This window comes from Rosa chinensis, chromosome 6 (genome assembly GCF_002994745.2).
Source record: "Rosa chinensis cultivar Old Blush chromosome 6, RchiOBHm-V2, whole genome shotgun sequence".
Taxonomy (NCBI): domain Eukaryota; kingdom Viridiplantae; phylum Streptophyta; class Magnoliopsida; order Rosales; family Rosaceae; genus Rosa; species Rosa chinensis.
The window spans coordinates 10,938,302-10,949,702 of record NC_037093.1 but is presented as its reverse complement, the minus strand read 5'-3'; positions in this window follow the sequence as shown (position 1 = coordinate 10,949,702).

The following is an 11,401-nucleotide window of genomic DNA, read 5'->3' as shown; positions in this document are numbered from 1 at the left end:
TTAATAGACCTTGAAGATCAAGGTTCTTTGGGGCTGAGCAAGAATTCCTCTGGATATTCCAATTACTGCAAGCATTGAGAAATTGAAACAGATGATTTCGGAAGAAGCTTTTATCCCTATCGCACCAAATAGGCAACAACTGAATTGGGATGTGTAGATACCTCTACTAGCAAGGCTATTTGCTACATCACCAAGCATAATTAACACCCTCTTTGGGACACCCACAAGCCATGGTGAGGCCCAACCGCTACTTGCATCTTGTAGCCCTATGTTCAAGCTACGCTACGGTATCCGGAAGTCGCAAATCCGTCACCGGGAAGCCACCTTTCCGGCCTTGCCAACATGCCCTCACAACTAGGCATTTCTAGACTAGAATAGTGATTTTAGTCATCCCACATCTAAGAAAATGTAAAGGAGATGGCTTCCTTCACCTATAAAGGAATGCCTCCTCCCACTTAAACACCATTCCATCCAATCCTATTACATCTCTTGTAATCTTGTTAGGCCGCAAGGCTCGACACACTAGTACAACATTCAAGTGGACGTAGTTTCCCGCTAAAGCGGGAGACGAACCACTATACATCTTGTGTCACTCTCTCTCTCTCTCTCTCTCTCTCTTACTTATCGTTAATTAGATCCCCACGGATCCAAGCATTAACATTGACGCCGTCTGTGGGAAGCCAATACAATGGCTTCGTCACGTACCATGAACTTCGGTAAACATCAAATTAGGGCTTGGTCAACGCCCATCATGCTTGGTCAACGCCCATTAGGGTCTATCAAAGCCTAGTCAAGGTTGGTCAACGCCGAATTGGAGTGGTCAACGCTGACCTACACAAAAAAAAAAAAAAAAATGGCGCTAACTACTCTGGACACCCAGAAAACTTCTCTGGGCGCCCAAGCACCAAATTGCAATCATCATCAGCGGCTCCACTCCGCCAGCCCAGCCTAGAGCAGGCATGCCAGCGCCCATTGCCAGCACGCCAGCAACAAAGTGCCAGCATCAGCGCCACCACAGCACAAGCTCCGCACCGCCAGCAACCCCTACCGCTAGTGTTCAAATTGCAGGGTTTGACTCCAAACATTGGCGTTAATATAGCAAGCAGGCCTAGCGGTTCACTCGTCACCCAGCACCTGTCGCTCATCACCCAACGGTTCTTGACTCTCGCCTGTCGCCGACAAACGTCAAGCATCAGTTCCGGCACCGACAGCCCAGCCCTAGCGGCTAATGCTCCTCCACGCGTATCCAGCGGCTAACGCTCCGCCAAGCTTGTCCAGAGGTCCAAGTCTGGCCAAGGTCTCCGCCGAGCACCATGCTCCGCTCCGCTAGACTGTTCACCGCGGGCATCTTCCGCCAGGTTGCAAGACCACGAGCAAGGATCCGCTCCGCCAACCAGCTGCCACCGCTAGCTATCCTCCGCTGAACTCCGAGCCTCCGCCGAGCTCAAAGTCACAACCAAGTGCTCTGCTGAGCACCGAGACAGCCCCTATGCCAAGGTCCCTCCGTCGACCGTCCTCCGCTCCGCTGGACAAAAGCCAAACTCCGCCGGCCACGACCGCTAAGAAAGCTCCAACAGCCACAATTGTTAGGCACACCACCTCCGCTAGCCATAGCTACCGCCGGCAGACCTTTCTTGGCCTACCATCGCTGATCACAGTCCGCCGGCCAAGAGCTCCGCCGTCCATGACCCGCTCATGTCCTAAAGCTTCGCTCCGCTGGGCAACCTCCGCCGAGCTTCTCCGCTGAGTTTTATCGCCAGGCCTAGCAGCTCTGCCAAGTCCGCCAAGAAATCCTCCGCTAAGCACATCCAGCGGCATATTCTTCCACTCCTTCCGCCAATATCCGTCAGCGGACCTCCTCCGCTGCACTCCAGCTTCGCCGAGCTCCAGGCACCGCTGACCGAGCTCCGTCGAATGCTCCAACCAGCGCCAAAGCATGCTTCCCAGCTACACCGCCAGTGACACCGCTAGGGAGTACCTCCGCCAGCGGCAACGCCGGCATCCTCCGCCAATCATTGTCAGCGGTAGCTCTCTTCCGCTAGGCTCCATCAGTTGCAATGGTCGCTAGAACCAGCACCGGCAGCCAGCACCGGCTGCACCGCCAACTTCAACTGCTCCGCTACTTTACGTCAGCGGAACCTCTCTTCCGCTCCAACCTCCGCTAGACACTAGCAAGCAACAAACGCTACGGGTCTCCAAGCTGCCTTCGCCGGGAACCACCGCTGGCCTCCGGGCACCACCGCTAACAGCCAAGCAAAGCTTCAGCCAAGCAAAACTTCCGCCAAGAACCCATTTCTTCAAGCACCGCTAGGCCTGCTGTCTCCGCCTCTCTCTGAGCCTCCGGCGACCTTGGGTCTCCGCTGACCTCACGCGTCAAGAACACCATGTCTCCGCAACTGGCCAAGCTCCTCCGCTGGCTCAAAACCACCACCAGTTCCGCTAACGAGCCACCGGCTAGCCACAGCTCAGCCAGCCGCCAGGCTCATCGCTGATTGGAACGCCGCTGACGAGATCTCCGCTGCCCGGAGCTCAGGTGACTAGAACCCCGTTCACCGTCATGGTGCTTCAACGTCGATCACCTTACTCTTTGGTGTTCACTTCGTTCACCGCCCACTCTTCGGAGATCGCTGCACTTCCATCTGATCAAATTGAACTTGAGGTCGTCTCAGTTGTTGGTCGGCCCTCAGTTATCCGCGCAAATCTCCAGTTCAAACTTCAAAGATAAGTTTCATTGACTCCGACTAATTTCTTGTTGGTTTATAAACATAAACCACTGCAAGCTGCACATGGCCATGTGAAACCTGCAATCATCTCACTTAAGTACCTAACACACGTGTGCAACCCTGCAAGCATGCAGCTCACCTGTGAATACATAGCCACGTGCATAGCCTACACATATATGTTTGGTGCATGTCCGTAGCCACATGTCTCGATAACGGGGTCACCAGACACATTACATGCGCATAGCTTACACATGTTTAATTGCTTGATGCCTTCACATACATGTACCTTCATGTTTAATTACGTTCATGTCTTCATGATATATGTCTGCGCCCCCACCGTTTATGCATGGACTTCTTGTGCCTCCCCCATCCTCTATGGACACATAAGCTAATTATCATGTGAAAGCACATGTCTAATGCCTTGCCAATTATGCCTGTGTTAATTGTGCATATATGCCTCCACTGGACGTCTAGTGCGTCACAAGTCTTAATGACTAGTCTTGTCCTATCCTCAATTGCATGTGATGGCATGAGCTATATGTATATATATATAGCTATATCTATATTCTTATGATCCAAGTTGATTAACAGAGCATGCCCACGTATGAATTGGATATGGAAGTCAACCATGCATATTTGGCCAAGTCCAAATTGCGAACTACCATGCGTATATAACATTCTCACCTCTAATTCGAAACACGGTGACATGTTTCTGTAGCATTTCATTGCCAATTCGAAACTCATGTTACAAGCATATAATCAAACATGTCATCAATACCACTATTATATAAACTATACTTTGATTTATGGTCATCAGTGACGGTAGCTCACAATCTGAAATTGCATTTTGCATGGCTTCATTAGCTTGTGACTAATATGATTATATTTGTGAACTAGCAATCTAGCAACAAGTACTCATTCATACTTTCACACATTGTACTTCGTGTGTAAATGACCTTTGTGCCTATCTAAGTTCAATATCTCATGATCACAGTATAATCACATTTCATTATTTCACCTAATTCGAATAGGATTCAAATGTGCGTCTGCACGTACGTGGTCATGTATATGGAACTCCAGCCTTCAATCCATACATGTTTACAAGGTCTACACATGTAGGTGTCAACAAATTTCATGGCCCAATTGAAATTCATAGTAGATTTTGCTCATACACATATATAGGCTATTGCATGAATACATCAAAGTGATTCTCACTTGTGCCATATGACTAATGCACTTACATATATATGATGCGGCCGAGGCTATGTTCAATCATTACACATAAGGAATTCCGTTCCTCACAAATTTGACACTCAAAATGGATATATAATGCAACTTATTTATCATCAACTATTACTTACTATACACTTTGCTTCGAATTTTATCAAAGTACATATGCAAATTATTTATGTTGATTTTACAAATCTACATATTAATCATCTATTTTGTTTCAAGGAAATTCAACTATTTCTATTGAGCATTCAATCTCAACTACGAGTTGACGTACATTATCGGAATACTTTATCCGCCACAAGCAATGGACCGCCATGCTCGGCCAACTCCGCTAGCCTCCAAATCGGCATAAGATAAGTTACTATGTCTTATCTCTTACGCTCTCGCAATTAGAGCCGTTACATGCTTTCACTACTTTTAAGCATGCTTATAGAATATCACACTTGATATATCTTTACGTGCTTCCATAACTTTTAAGCATGCCTACAACATTTCGTAGATTTGGCAACACTTTCTAGATCTCACATACTAGATATGTCATGCTTCACATACCGATCTCAATGATCCTTTAGCATATCTACAAAAAATGCAAAAATGATATAGGCTTCCACATTACAAGTACATGCTATACACATATGCCATGCTTCTATTTTTAATTGCAACTCAATTAAATAAACATGGGACACTCGAACAAAATATTATTACTTGCTCTATGTGTTTATCATTTTTCATTCAACCACCAAGCGGTAAGACAACGCCTCATAATGACAATGACCGCTACGCGGCATTGCAGTCAAGTTTCTCCTCCGAGAAATAGCAAAGGGACTAGTTAACACAGCCCACGGCAGCCATTGATCCGGCAGTTAACCCCGACGCTTGAGTACCAAAGATTGGGCTCGCTACCCAACACCCTCTGCTCCGCGCAGCTCCCCTCATCAAACAATTTTCCGACCATCCGGAGGTCTATAGCCAGGAGTGGGGGACTCCTCGCAGGGCCTGGCAGGGGCCCACCCGAAAGAGCAAAAGCGTTCGCTCCAACCAATTCTAGATGGACGACACACTCGCACTAATTATGCTTGATATACGGCACAAAGCTACGCTTTGGTATCAACCCGCAAGAACACCCTCCTTGACTGGGGACTTCGGGGACTTATACATACAACCCAGCATAATTAGCAACGGCAACGCTCATGCCTCAGGGCATCACCATCGAGCTACCCGTTAATGCCTCATGGCAACACCGAGCTCCGCGCTCGTGCCTCAGCGGCACCGCCGAGCTTTCATGCTCTCACCTCAGCCGCACCGCCGAGCTTTCGTACCGCCGGGCTTTCACGCTCATGCTTCCCGGCACCCCGAGCTTCCACTCATGCCTTCCCGGCAACCCTTGAGCTTCCGCTCACGAGCTTTCCGCTCATGCCTTCCCGGCACCCCGAGCTTCCGCTCATGCCTTCCCGGCACCCACGAGCTTCCGCTCATGCCTTCCCGGCACCCCGAGCTTCCGCTCATGCCTTCCCGGCAACCCTTGAGCTTCTGCTCATGCCTTCCCGGCACCCCGAGCTTCCGCTCATGCCTTCCCGGCAACCCTTGAGCTTCCGCTCACGAGCTTTCCGCTCATGCCTTCCCGGCATCCACGAGCTTCCCGCTCATGCCTTCCCGGCACCCCGAGTTCCCGCTCATGCCTTCCCGGCACCCCGAGCTTCCACTCATGCCTTCCCGGCACCCCGAGCTTCCGCTCATGCCTTCCCGACAACCCACGAGCTTCCGCTCATGCCTTCCCGGCAATCCTCGAGCTTTACGCTCATGTCTACTCGACACACCACACGTTAATGGAACATTGAATTTTTCTACCATTTGTCGTTTACCGACCGCGACAAATCAAATTCTTTTCGCGTTCCATTAATACGACCGAAAACCAAACAGACACAAACCGTACGCGCGGTCATCATTCATAAGTTACAAAAGCATACCTTCGCGGCGCTCATGCAACTTGCATCTCACGAGCATAACCCCGTCAAACTCGACCTCGTTCGTCTCCTTGCGCGCGTCACACATTTATCATATGCAATCCATATGCTCACACGATCATGTATCACGCACCTCATACATTCGTATATGCCAACGCATATCAATGCAACTCACATTTGTTGCCCAACGCAACAAGCATTCTACATATGCCTATTTTTTGTCTTTGTTGTGCAGGTTAATGAGTCCCTTCTTGCTTACGGAGTTCGGGGACTTGTAGGGGCTCCGTGCCGCCCGGTTACTTATGCTTGATGACTTCGTGGTTATAACTCCCCAACCAAGAAGCTCCTCTTACTTGGGGACTTCGGGGACTTGTAGATACCTCTACTAGCAAGGCTATTTGCTACATCACCAAGCATAATTAACACCCTCTTTGGGACACTCACAAGCCATGGTGAGGCCCAACCGCTACTTGCATCTTGTAGCCCTATGTTCAAGCTACGCTACGGTATCCGGAAGTCGCAAATCCGTCGCCGGGAAGCCACCTTTCCGGCCTTGCCAACATGCCCTCACAACTAGGCATTTCTAGACTAGAATAGTGATTTTAGTCATCCCACATCTAAGAAAATGTAAAGGAGATGGCTTCCTTCACCTATAAAGGAATGCCTCCTCCCACTTAAACACCATTCCATCCAATCCTATTACATCTCTTGTAATCTTGTTAGGCCGCAAGGCTCGACACACTAGTACAACATTCAAGTGGACGTAGTTTCCCGCTAAAGCGGGAGACGAACGACTATACATCTTGTGTCACTCTCTCTCTCTCTCTCTCTCTCTCTCTCTCTTACTTATCGTTAATTAGATCCCCACGGATCCAAGCATTAACAGGATGGGATGTCACTAAGTGATGATGAAATAACCGTGGAGGACTATGGAATTCCCGAAGATGCTACCCTCCATGTTATTAACAAAATCAAAGTCAGCATCAGAACGGACACCACTCGTTTTGAGGTTGTAGTCCCCGAAAATATCACTGTCGGTGATCGACTTGAAGAATAAAGTACCTCCTGACGTGGATGATATAGAAAATAGGGTTCTCCGAATCCATGGTAGCAGAGTTGTTCTTGAGAGCGTGCAGTGTTGTGGGCTTCGGGCATTCATGAAGGAGCTGTTTTACAACTCAGTGACTGAGATGATACATATGATAGCAACAATTTCACAGTCAAGTTGGAACTTGGTGAAAAATATTAATTAATACTAGTATGTTATAGTAGTCAGTAAAGCATATGCTTGCTTAACAATAAAAAATTATAGTGTAATTTAGGATGTCCTATTCGAGAATAATTGTATTTCTTCACTAAGTTTAGATGTTATAATATGCTATCGTTGTACTCTTCTTATTCTAGTTCCACTTTTTTTTTTTTTTTTTGAATCAATCGATTAATGATTGTAATGTTCATCACAAGCTAGAATAGGCCGTTACATACCCTTCCGCTGCCATTTAAGGGCATAGGCAAACAAGAAGATAGTGGTAGTACACACAGTGATACATAGAAATAGACCTACTCATTATACAGTCAAAAACGTAGAGATAGCGGAATCCACCTTTGGTACTACTCCAAAGGCGCTAGAGGTACATAGAATGCATAGAAATGTGTAGCTTCCTAATACAAGGAAATTATTGTAAATAGATAAACTAAAAACATAGGAAGGGCCTAGGGCAAAAACACCCCAGCCCAAGGGAGTAGCCCCAAGAACATGGGCCCAGCTCAAGGCCCAGCAGCAAAGGGATGACCCAAGCCCGCCACACCATCTCCAACCTCCAACCGTCGACCACGCCGCCCAATCCACAATAGCCATGACCACCCACATGGAACCCGCAGATACCCCCAGCCACGCCGCCACCACGATCCAAACAGATTCACCATAGCCACGCCGCCCCAGTCGTCTCAGAACACCAAAGCCCTATCGCTACATCAAACCGCCAGAAACCTCCACAGCCACGCCGCCACAGGTCCTGGAAGTTCCATGCCGAGGAAGCCCACCGCTGCGTCCTGGAAGCTGTCAACATCCACCATACCTGCACAAATCTGGCTGACCTGGACTCCATCATAATCCATTCTGCTCAAAACCTCAAGCCAGAGGCACCGTACTCATGAGACTACGGGCATAGCTTTCAAATACCCGCCCGGCAGCCACCCAATACCGGCATGGCGAGCCAACGCCGATCTCGAGCGCCGCCGGACGAGAATAAAATTGCAAAACTGAGGCGCCGAGTCCGAGTTTTTTGGAGAGAGAGAAAACCCTATTTAGTTTGTTTGGTCGTCATTCCTTATTCTAGTTCCACTTTAAAATCATAATAATAATAGTTTAATATGGTATGGTGACTATGGTCTATAATTGAGCTCAATTGTATCTCTTAATTAGTACTTAGTTTCTCGAGTACTCGAGTAATATTTGATTATGCATAATTTTTTTTCTGGAATTAGTGGAAATTGTTCTGAAAAAAATTAATGTACTTGTTGGAACTCTTTTTTTAATTTGCTAGAATTCAGAGTAATTATATGCGTTATTTTAAAATCCCCATTCTTGGAGCTTGATTCGACTAGCTAGGTCTCCTACTATGTCAAGGATTCTGGTAATATTTATAAGGGAAAATTTCACAAACAGTACACCAAGTAGATGCCACTAATAAAACTTATACATAATTTTTCAAACCAATCATTTTGGTACACGGACTCTGGAGCCTGACCCACTTTGCAGACACACCGTCACTAACGCCGTGAAGACCTCTGCCACCTGGTATAATTTAAGGGGTAAATTGGTCTCTCTCTCTATCTCTTGCTCTCGCCACCCATCTATTTCTCTCTTACTCTGGCCACCCCTCTCTCTCTCTCTCTCTCTCTCTCTCTCTCTCTCTCTCTCTCTCTCTCTCTCTCTCTCACACCCATATCTTACCGTGTCCTCCTTCTTCTCCACCTACCACGACTACGTCTCCACCATCTGCTCTGCCGCCGGCGTCATCGCGGTCTCCGTAGAGTACGGCCTCTTCCCAACCCAACCCATTCCCAACCCAACCCATACCCGCTTGCTACGAGGACTCCAGGGCCTCTCTCCAATGGGTCGCCACCCACGCGAACAGAACCAACGGATCAATGGCTAAACAAGTACGCCGACTTGAACCGCATCTTCATCGGCAGCGACAGCACGGAAGGGACCGATGATGAGATGTGGCTTTACATAAATAAGGAGAATGAAGGGGTGCAGGATAGGAGGTTGAAGCTGGCCGCAGAGGATCTGAGGACTGTGCTTTAGTGCTCAACTAAATAAAAGTGAGGCCTGCGTACCAGTTCATCTTCGGCAGTGGAGCTAGGGAACTGGGTTTGGATTATCAAGCTTGTTCTGGGAACTGAGAGTGGGTTGATCAAAGTCTATTTCTGAATTTGAAGGTATAATCTAGAACTTGAGTCCTATTTTGTTCTTGTGTTAGTGATCGAAAACTGGGGAATTGAGTTTGGTCGTTATGGTGAAGTTAAAGACTTGTTATCGAGATTTTTGATGGAAATGTTTATGTTTATTGTTTGGCTTGGGAGATTGATTAAATTGTTGAAATGGATAACCAGTGATGTTTGGGTTAATTGCATTGAGCTGTTAGGGTGGAGTTGTGGCTATGGTGAATTAAGAAATGAAAGTGCAGAAATCATAAATTGGTTGTGGTGTTGACTATGTGAGAGTAAATTGAAAGTGTACTGCGAGGTGGTTAAAGCTAGAATTAGGGTTGTGGTAGAATTAGAAGTGGGATTGAGTTTGATGGGTGTGGATTTGGATGGTGGAGGAGATGCAGTGGTTGCCGGAGTCATAGAGTTTTCTGGGTTTTGGTATGTGGAAAGAGAGAGAGAGAGAGAGAGAAAGAGAGAGAGAGAGAGAGAGAGAGAGAGAGAGAGAGAGAGAGAGAGAGTCAGAGAGAGAAGAACCTTTTTTTTGTTTTTGACCAAAAAGAAGAGTCAGAGTCAGAGAGTACTAAACTACCCCTTGACAAATGAAAAATGACATAAAGTTAACGACGTCATTAACTTCATGTATGGATAGTGGGTCGAGATTCAGATTTCGTGTACTAAAATGATCAGTTTAGAAAATTATGTATAAGTTTATTAGTGGCCTTTACTTGATGTACTGTTTGTGAAATTTTCCCTATTTATAAACTTGGATGAGTTGGATCCACTTCTACAACCCTAGTGCACCTACCAGACAAGGCTACAAATACAAAAATAGTAAAACGCGATGAAGAAGATCAAGATGACCAAATCCCCATGCACTACTAGAATTCTGTTCATTTACATCATAACATTTAAATCGGTCAGACTTGCCCACGATGTAAAAAAGTAGTCTTACATCGTTTTCAAAAAATACCTATTTAAATGTGTATCATTAACATCAGTTCTTAAAATGACTGATATCTATATTTTTGTTTCAAAATTTGCGGGAACCAAATTTTGGTGGAAGCGCTAAGTGTTTAAGTGATTTTGGGGAAGCGGGTTCTAAAACTTAAAATTTCAACACTTAGAAAAAAAACCCGACCAACCCCAAAATAGAAACCCTAACTCGTGCTCTGTGCGTCTTGACTCTAGCTCGACCTCCATTCTCCCAAACACGAGCTCCTCACAAACTCGAGCCTTTCCTCCTCAGTCGAAGTCGCCGCCATTGTTACCGTCCTCGGCTTATTCGTCATCGACTTGGTCCAGTGAGAAGCTCACGGCCCTCCCACTAGGACGACGACGCCGCTGCTTCAAGGAGGATGAGGACATCATCCAAGCCGTTCTAAACGACGGCGTTCAGTCTTAGTGCTTTGAATCGAAGCTCGGCGACTGGAAGAGAGCGGCGATGATTCGGTGCTAGTGGCTTCAGAGAACGACTGGGAGGTCACTGCGGGGTTTGTAGGATTCGATTACGATTCCATTGTTGGACAGTGCTGCGAGTCACCGGTCGGGGACGAAGTAATCTTTATAGGTATGATTGTTTTTGTGGGCTATTGTTTTCATTTGGGCAAAATTATTGTATGGATTTATGGGCTATTGTTGAAGTATGATTGTTTTTGTTTAGAGTTTAAGAAGCAACGAGTTTGTGGGTGGGTTGAAGAACTGTGAATTTCTGGAGAAAGTGAAATCCAGCTTGGGTATGTGCTCTCTTGCTTCCTTCCAATCTTAACTTGTACAAATTGAAATTGTGAGCTATGAAATTTTGGTTATAATTGCTTTATTCTAACATTTGTAGGGTCATCCTCTCACTCGGTTCCTTCCGCACCTGCAATCAATGATGCATGTCTCTTCTCAGCTCCTCATCCAAGAGTGCTACAGAAGGTATAATGTTCATCCCTAATGTTTTTTCTAATTGTAATATCAGGTTAGTTCATTATTGGTCAAAATCCCTAGCTATTTGTTTTTCACACCCAAGTAATAATTTTTTGAGAATAGTTGGTGATGAAT